The following is a 9,241-nucleotide window of genomic DNA, read 5'->3' as shown; positions in this document are numbered from 1 at the left end:
GGGGCTATCTTTCCTTTAGGGATTTTCTCTGAGGCAAGATAGGTTTCCTGTTTCCATCTTTAGGGGAAGTTAGATCTTAGGCTGTGCCGAGGGGTCTAGGGGGCGTCAGGTACCCCCCACGGCTATTTCTAGTTGCGCTGCTAGGTTCAGGGTTTGCGGTCAGTACAGATACCACCTCCTTCAGAGCTTGTCTCATGTTGTTCCTAAACCACCAGATCATAACAGGTCTGTAATGCTGGAGAGACTCTGCTCTAGGTCTGTAGTGCTGGAGAAACTCTGCTCCCTGTCTAAGAAAGTATAGGGCTAAAGTTTACATATAATTTCATTTTACTTCCTAGATAGGCCATAAAATATCTTTACAGGGGTCAGATTCTATATTTGTGATAGACCGCGCCAGATCCTCTGCTTCCATAATGGTGCTAGAAATCTGCCTTTAGACAAGTCAGGACAACAGCTCCCCCCACTGGTGGCTGCAGACAGGACGCATTTTAAAGGGCCACTGTCACCCCCTCCAGCCGTTATAAACTAAAAGAGCCACCTTGTGCAGCAGTAATGCTGCATTCTAACAAGGTGGCTCTTTTAGTTTTTGGTGCATTTATTCCCAAAATAAAGCGTTTTATAACTTCTCCAAAATACCTGTCTTTAGCCAGGGAGGCAGGTCCTCACCCCCCTGCTTGAACCGCCACACTGCCGTCACTCAAATCTTCAGGGGCTCCGGGCGCCGCTCCCTCCGCGCTGTTTTCGCTGTGTAGTACTGTCTGGTGCAGGTGCAGTGAGCTCTGGCCGTCTGACGTCACAGCCAGGCTTGCAGAGCTCCGGCGCAGAGCATCTAGGCCTGGGACTTCTGGGAGCTGCGCCGGGCCTACCGGAAGTCCCAGGCCTAGACGCTCTGCGCCGGAGCTCTGTTGTTTGGGCCTACAGACCTCCTGCATGGCATGCGATCCGATAAAAAAAATCGGAACGGCTTGCCATACAATTTAAGGATGCAATTTCTATGGGGCCGCGGCCGGCGGCCGCGTGTCGCTGAAAATGACTACGCGTGTCAGCACTGACACGCGTGTCATAGGTTCGCCATCACTGCCCTAGTGTAAATGGAGCAATAATGAGCACGTGCGACCACCACTCCTATAAATTCTGAATGCAGAGGTGGTCGCACCTACTCACTGCTGCGCCATTCACATGGGGGCGTTGGGCCCTCTATTCTTGGGATCAGTGAGGGGCTCCATAAAGCTCAAGCCCCTTTGGTACATCATACACTACTGTGACCACTTTACCATCTCACGCTGATCTGATGGGGATAATAACTACATTTATGACTTCCCCTTTAAGTATAAAAAAACAAACTTCCCCTTTAAGTAAGCAATGTGACTATTTCAATGGCAGACACAATCTGTTGTAAGATGTGTCCCCAGAGGAGATGATGTAAACTAAATGTTGGGCAACTTATGTGCATATCTGTGATCTTGTAGCGAGGAGCCAGTAATCCCACACAGACCTCCCGACGAAGCTGTAGCAGACAGCAAAACGCGCGTCGAGGTTCCTTGTGCACACGCACCTTTGCCACCATGTCTACAGGTATGGTTCTATTACAGTGACATTTACTGGGGTTATTTCTTGCATTGAGGCTGGCCGTTTTTTTTCGGTTTATTGAGTGTCATGAGTGTTATATGGTGACAGCCATATATGCAGCCTGCTGTACCTTTGGTATTAGTGTATTTGGTGGATAGCAGGTTAGGTGTATTATTTTGAGCTGTGGGTGGATGTTTTTTGATATTCTATCGTGATATATGTATATCACCCATGCTCTATAGGGAGTCACCGTTGTTAGTATTATACACTGCTGTCCTCCTTTTACTTACATGGTGACATCTGTGTACCGTGCACATATTGGTTTATGTACTATCCCATCTGTCAAGTATCCATATTTTTTTGTACTTGTTATATGTATTATATTTATTAATAAAATGTGCTGTTGAAATATTTTTATATATTGGATTAGTGGTCCTTCTTTGTTCTCCTATTTTTTGAATCCCATACAGTTAGTATGGCCATACACCGTGCTATGAAGAGTGCCCCAATACCAGTGCTATGAAGAGTGCCCCAATACCAGTGCTATGAAGAGTGCCCCAATACCAGTGCTATGAAGAGTGCCCCAATACCAGTGCTATGGAGAATGCCCCAATACCAGTGCCATGAAGAGTGCCCCAATACCAGTGCTATGGAGAATGCCCCAATACCAGTGCTATGAAGAATGCCCCAATACCAGTGCTATGAAGAGTGCCCCAATACCAGTGCTATGGAGAATGCCCCAATACCAGTGCTATGAAGAGTGCCCCAATACCAGTGCCATGAAGAGTGCCCCAATACCAGTGCTATGAAGAGTGCCCCAATACCAGTGCTATGGAGAGTGCCCCAATACCAGTGCTATGAAGAGTGCCCCAATACCAGTGCTATGAAGAGTGCCCCAATACCAGTGCTATGGAGAGTGCCCCAATACCAGTGCTATGAAGAATGCTCCAATACCAGTGCTATGAAGAGTGTCCCAATACCAGTGCTATGGAGAGTGCCCCAATACCAGTGCTATGGAGAATGCCCCAATACCAGTGCTATGAAGAGTGCCCCAATACCAGTGCTATGAAGAGTGTCCCAATACCAGTGCTATGAAGAGTGCCCCAATACCAGTGCTATGGAGAGTGCCCCAATACCAGTGCTATGAAGAGTGCCCCAATACCAGTGCTATGGAGAGTGCCCCAATACCAGTGCTATGAAGAGTGCCCCAATACCAGTGCTATGGAGAGTGCCCCAATACCAGTGCTATGAAGAGTGCCCCAATACCAGTGCTATGGAGAGTGCCCCAATACCAGTGCTATGAAGAGTGCCCCAATACCAGTGCTATGGAGAATGCCCCAATACCAGTGCCATGAAGAGTGCCCCAATACCAGTGCCATGAAGAGTGCCCCAATACCAGTGCTATGAAGAGTGCCCCAATACCAGTGCTATGGAGAGTGCCCCAATACCAGTGCTATGAAGAGTGCCCCAATACCAGTGCCATGGAGAATGCCCCAATACCAGTGCCATGAAGAGTGCCCCAATACCAGTGCCATGAAGAGTGCCCCAATACCAGTGCTATGGAGAGTGCCCCAATACCAGTGCTATGAAGAGTGCCCCAATACCAGTGCTATGAAGAGTGCCCCAATACCAGTGCTATGGAGAGTGCCCCAATACCAGTGCTATGAAGAGTGCCCCAATACCAGTGCTATGAAGAGTGCCCCAATACCAGTGCTATGGAGAGTGCCCCAATACCAGTGCTATGAAGAGTGCCCCAATACCAGTGCTATGGAGAGTGCCCCAATACCAGTGCTATGAAGAGTGCCCCAATACGAGTGCTATGGAGAGTGCCCCAATACCAGTGCTATGAAGAGTGCCCCAATACCAGTGCTATGGAGAGTGCCCCAATACCAGTGCTATGGAGAGTGCCCCAATACCAGTGCTATGAAGAGTGCCCCATTACCAGTGCTATGGAGAGTGCCCCAATACCAGTGCTATGAAGAGTGCCCCAATACCAGTGCTATGAAGAGTGCCCCATTACCAGTGCTATGGAGAATGCCCCAATACCAGTGCCATGAAGAGTGCCCCAATACCAGTGCCATGAAGAGTGCCCCAATACCAGTGCTATGGAGAGTGCCCCAATACCAGTGCTATGAAGAGTGCCCCAATACCAGTGCTATGAAGAGTGCCCCAATACCAGTGCTATGAAGAGTGCCCCATTACCAGTGCTATGAAGAGTGCCCCAATACCAGTGCTATGGAGAGTGCCCCATTACCAGTGCTATGAAGAGTGCCCCAATACCAGTGCTATGAAGAGTGCCCCATTACCAGTGCTATGAAGAATGCCCGTATACCAGTGCTATGAAGAGTGACCCAATACCAGTGCTATGGAGAGTGCCCCAATACCAGTGCTATGAAGAGTGCCCCAATACCAGTGCTATGGAGAGTGCCCCAATACCAGTGCTATGGAGAGTGCCCCAATACCAGTGCTATGAAGAGTGCCCCAATACCAGTGCTATGAAGAGTGCCCCAATACCAGTGCTATGAAGAGTGCCCCAATACCAGTGCTATGGAGAATGCCCCAATACCAGTGCTATGAAGAGTGCCCCAATACCAGTGCCATGAAGAGTGCCCCAATACCAGTGCTATGGAGAGTGCCCCAATACCAGTGCTATGAAGAGTGCCCCAATACCAGTGCTATGAAGAGTGCCCCAATACCAGTGCTATGAAGAGTGCCCCAATACCAGTGCTATGAAGAGTGCCCCAATACCAGTGCTATGAAGAGTGCCCCAATACCAGTGCTATGAAGAGTGCCCCAATACCAGTGCTATGAAGAGTGCCCCAATACCAGTGCTATGAAGAGTGCCCCAATACCAGTGCTATGAAGAGTGCCCCAATACCAGTGCTATGGAGAGTGCCCCAATACCAGTGCTATGAAGAGTGCCCCAATACCAGTGCTATGAAGAGTGCCCCAATACCAGTGCTATGAAGAGTGCCCCAATACCAGTGCTATGGAGAATGCCCCAATACCAGTGCTATGAAGAGTGCCCCAATACCAGTGCTATGAAGAGTGCCCCAATACCAGTGCTATGGAGAGTGCCCCATTACCAGTGCTATGAAGAGTGCCCCAATACCAGTGCTATGAAGAGTGCCCCAATACCAGTGCTATGAAGAGTGCCCCAATACCAGTGCTATGAAGAGTGCCCCAATACCAGTGCTATGGAGAGTGCCCCATTACCAGTGCTATGAAGAGTGCCCCAATACCAGTGCTATGGAGAGTGCCCCAATACCAGTGCTATGGAGAGTGCCCCAATACCAGTGCTATGAAGAGTGCCCCATTACCAGTGCTATGGAGAATGCCCCAATACCAGTGCTATGGAGAATGCCCCAATACCAGTGCTATGAAGAGTGCCCCATTACCAGTGCTATGAAGAGTGCCCCATTACCAGTGCCATGAAGAGTGCCCCAATACCAGTGCTATGAAGAGTGCCCCAATACGAGTGCTATGAAGAGTGCCCCATTACCAGTGCTATGAAGAGTGCCCCATTACCAGTGCCATGAAGAGTGCCCCAATACCAGTGCTATGGAGAATGCCCCAATACCAGTGCTATGAAGAGTGCCCCATTACCAGTGCTATGAAGAGTGCCCCAATACCAGTGCTATGGAGAGTGCCCCATTACCAGTGCCATGAAGAGTGCCCCAATACCAGTGCTATGAAGAGTGCCCCAATACCAGTGCTATGGAGAGTGCCCCATTACCAGTGCTATGAAGAGTGCCCCAATACCAGTGCTATGGAGAGTGCCCCATTACTAGTGCCAGTAGTGAATCCCCCAATACCAGTGCTATGGAGAGTGCCCCATTACTAGTGCCAGTAGTGAATCCCTCATTACCAGTGTGAGCCAGAGAATACCCATTAACACTGCAAGACAAAGAATACATTACCAATGCCAGCAAGAGAAATAATGCACATCATCTCTGCCAGCCAGAGAATGCCCCATTATAAGTATACGTCAGAGAATGCCAGTTACCAGTGCCAGACAGACAATGCCCCATTACCAGGGTCACACAGAGAATGAATGGGCATAAGCTAAGCAGTGCAAGACACAGAATGCCCCATTAGAAGCATCAGAAAACAATATTTCCATTAAAATTGCACAAACTATTCTACACACACTGCTGTCCTCTGTATACACCCCAGGCTGCACACACTACTTTCCTCCACACACACCCCAGGCTGCGCACTCTTCTGTCCTCCACACACTCCCCAGGCTGCACACACTGCTGTCCTCTGTAGGTCTTTTATTAAATAAAATAGAAATACTTTACATGACAATAACTGTGATACATTACAAATAAAACACAACAGAACATAAGAACAAAGCTCCAATCACACGACAACAAACCACAAAAGCCACAAAGTAATAAACCGGAAATGGAACAAAAATGGAGAAAGTTCATGACCTCCAAATCAGGGACGAGAAAGAAAAATTCCAATAACATAAAAAAAAAACAACTAAAAGACAACAAACAAAATACTCATAACTTACGTGAATACCTGTAAAAAATTATAAATAATAAATAGTATAAAATCATGTAAGACCCCCGGCCCAGCTTCATTCATACTACTATATACAACCCCAACTACATTCACACCGTCCTATATACAATATTATATACAATATATACACCATAAACACATTATACTAAACCAAACACTATACAACACCGCAAACACAACAAAACCCTACTGGTCCCACTGCCGAACCTTACAGCCCCCCTTACACCACCACATTCACCCTACAACAAACCTAAATACAATACAGTGTACAACATTAACATTTTTTTGTTTGTTTGTTTTTATTATTATTATTTTTAATTTTTTTTTTTTTTTAAATATATATACACACACCTACTCTAACTATCCCGCCACCCCTGATCCAGCTCTGGCCACAAAGTTCAGGAATCATCCGAGCTAGGATCAGGCCCCAAAGTTTTTCCCCAGGCGGGGCCTGGGCCAGGCCAGATCAGTCTCTTATCACCGCCGTTGAACCCCCCAATCCCCCCACCCAACCTAACTAAGACCCTCTATTAAACACACTATATACACTATATACAATACACTATATACAATATATACATAAACCAACATCACAGAACACAACCTACATTCTCACCACCCGAGGCTCAAGTTCGATGCCTGCAAACCTTCTATTCAAGGAACAGAAATACAAAACAAAAATCTAGGGTGTAAAGACATCAGCCCACCACCAGGACATAGGAGCGCTAACGGACTAAGGCACCCTGAAGGAGAAACCCCTCCAGAGATGGGCCGCCCTCCGGGCACCCAGTCCTCCGCACTCCAGAGAACGCACCTTCACCAGGGCACCTAGGATGCTGCTACAAACTTCATCTACATGGAGGATTTTACTCTGCGTCGAAACTAAAACTCGTGCGTTCCACGTGAAATACCTGACCACTGCGCTGACTAAGAATAAAGTGGCTCGGTCCCTTCTCCCGAGGTCTCTGAACGCTCCATAGGCCAACTCGGCATAGGACAGAGTGGCCAGCCGCGGCCAACCAATGGAAGCGCCCACCCCGTTGTACACCTCTGTATTAAAGGGACAATGAAGCAGGACGTGCTCCATGCTTTCCAGCATGGTAGCGCAAGCCTCACGGGGACAATTCCTGTCCACGGAGCTCCTGTGCTTCAAATTGTCCCTCACATACAACTTACCTTGGAAGCAGCGCCAAGTCAAGTCCCAATACTTCTTGGGGATCCTGCTAGAATTTAACAAACTCAACCCAACCTCTAGATCCCGACTCGGGCAGTCCTTGAGGACCAATGGTCTCTGAAAATGCGAAAGCAAGACCCGCATGTCGAGGAGTTTCCTCGGGAGGGACCTCACCTCCCACATTCCCAGACCCCACCGGCTCATCATTTTCAGAACCGGGGTAACATAAGCCGGGAGATGCCCGTGGGGTGTGCGAAGATCCTTCAATCTTCCCCCTGTCTCCCATTCCTGGAAGAAAGGCTGAAACCATCCCTTGCAGAAGAATACCCACGGAGGAGCCCTCTCTTTCCAGAGGTTTGCCACGTTAACTTTCAAAAAGGTGTTCACTAGAAACACCACGGGGTTCACCATATTCAACCCCCCTAGTCTCCTCGTGCGATAAGTGACCTCCCGTTTGACTAGGTTTAGTCTATTCCCCCATAACATCTGGAAGAACAGACTGTAGACCCGTGTCCAGAGAGGCTCCGGCAAGACACAGACGCTGCCCAGGTAGATTAGCAAGGGGAGCAGGAAAGCTTTGTACAGGTCAACCCTCTCCCTCAGGGTCAAAGACCAACCCTTCCATTGGTCCACTCTTTGGGCGACACCTTTGATTCTGCCTTCCCAGTTTTTCGTGGGGTAATCACCCTGGCCAAATTCGATGCCTAGGACTTTGGCATGTTCTTGGGGTTCGGGGAGGGTGTCCGGAAGATCAAACGTGGGATCCCCGCCTCCCAGCCAGAGACTCTCACACTTGTCCTGGTTGACCTTGGACCCGGATGCCTCCGAGTAGCTCTCCACTTCTGACATCACCACCATCGCCTCCTCTTGCAAAGAAACAAAGACGGTAACCTCACACTGCTGTCCTCTGTATACACCCCAGACTGCACACACTACTTTCCTCCACACACTCCCCAGGCTGCACACACTGCTGTCCTCTGCACACACCCCAGGCTGCACACACTGCTGTCCTCCGCACACACCCCAGGCTGCACACACTGCTGTCCTCTGCACACACCCCAGGCTGCACACACTGCTGTCCTCTGCACACACCCCAGGCTGCACACACTGCTGTCCTCCGCACACACCCCAGGCTGCACACACTGCTGTCCTCTGCACACACCCCAGGCTGCACACACTGCTGTCCTCCGCACACACCCCAGGCTGCACACTGCTGTCCTCTGCACACACCCCAGGCTGCACACACTGCTGTCCTCTGCACACACCCCAGGCTGCACACACTGCTGTCCTCTGTACACACTGCTGTCCTCTGCACACACCCCAGGCTGCACACACTGCTGTCCTTCGCACACACCCCAGGCTACACACACTGCTGTCCTCCGCACACACTGCTGTCCTCTGCACACACTGCTGTCCTCTGTACACACTGCTGTCCTCTGTACACACTGCTGTCCTCCGCACACACCCCAGGCTGCACACACTGCTGTCCTCTGCACACACCCCAGGCTGCACACACTGCTGTCCTCTGCACACACCCCAGGCTGCACACACTGCTGTCCTCTGCACACACCCCAGGCTGCACACACTGCTGTCCTCTGCACACACTGCTGTCCTCTGCACACACCCCAGGCTGCACACACTGCTGTCCTTCGCACACACCCCAGGCTGCACACACTGCTGTCCTCCGCACACACCCCAGGCTACACACACTGCTGTCCTCCGCACACACTGCTGTCCTCTGTACACACTGCTGTCCTCCGCACACACCCCAGGCCGGACACACTGCTGTCCTCTGCACACACCCCAGGCTGCACACACTGCTGTCCTCCGCACACACCCCAGGCTGCACACACTGCTGTCCTCCGCACACACCCCAGGCTACACACACTGCTGTCCTCCGCACACACTGCTGTCCTCTGTACACACTGCTGTCCTCCGCACACACCCCAGGCTGCACACACT

Source organism: Ranitomeya imitator, chromosome 8 (assembly GCF_032444005.1).
Source record: "Ranitomeya imitator isolate aRanImi1 chromosome 8, aRanImi1.pri, whole genome shotgun sequence".
NCBI lineage: Eukaryota > Metazoa > Chordata > Amphibia > Anura > Dendrobatidae > Ranitomeya > Ranitomeya imitator.
Note: the sequence above shows the minus strand (reverse complement) of the source record.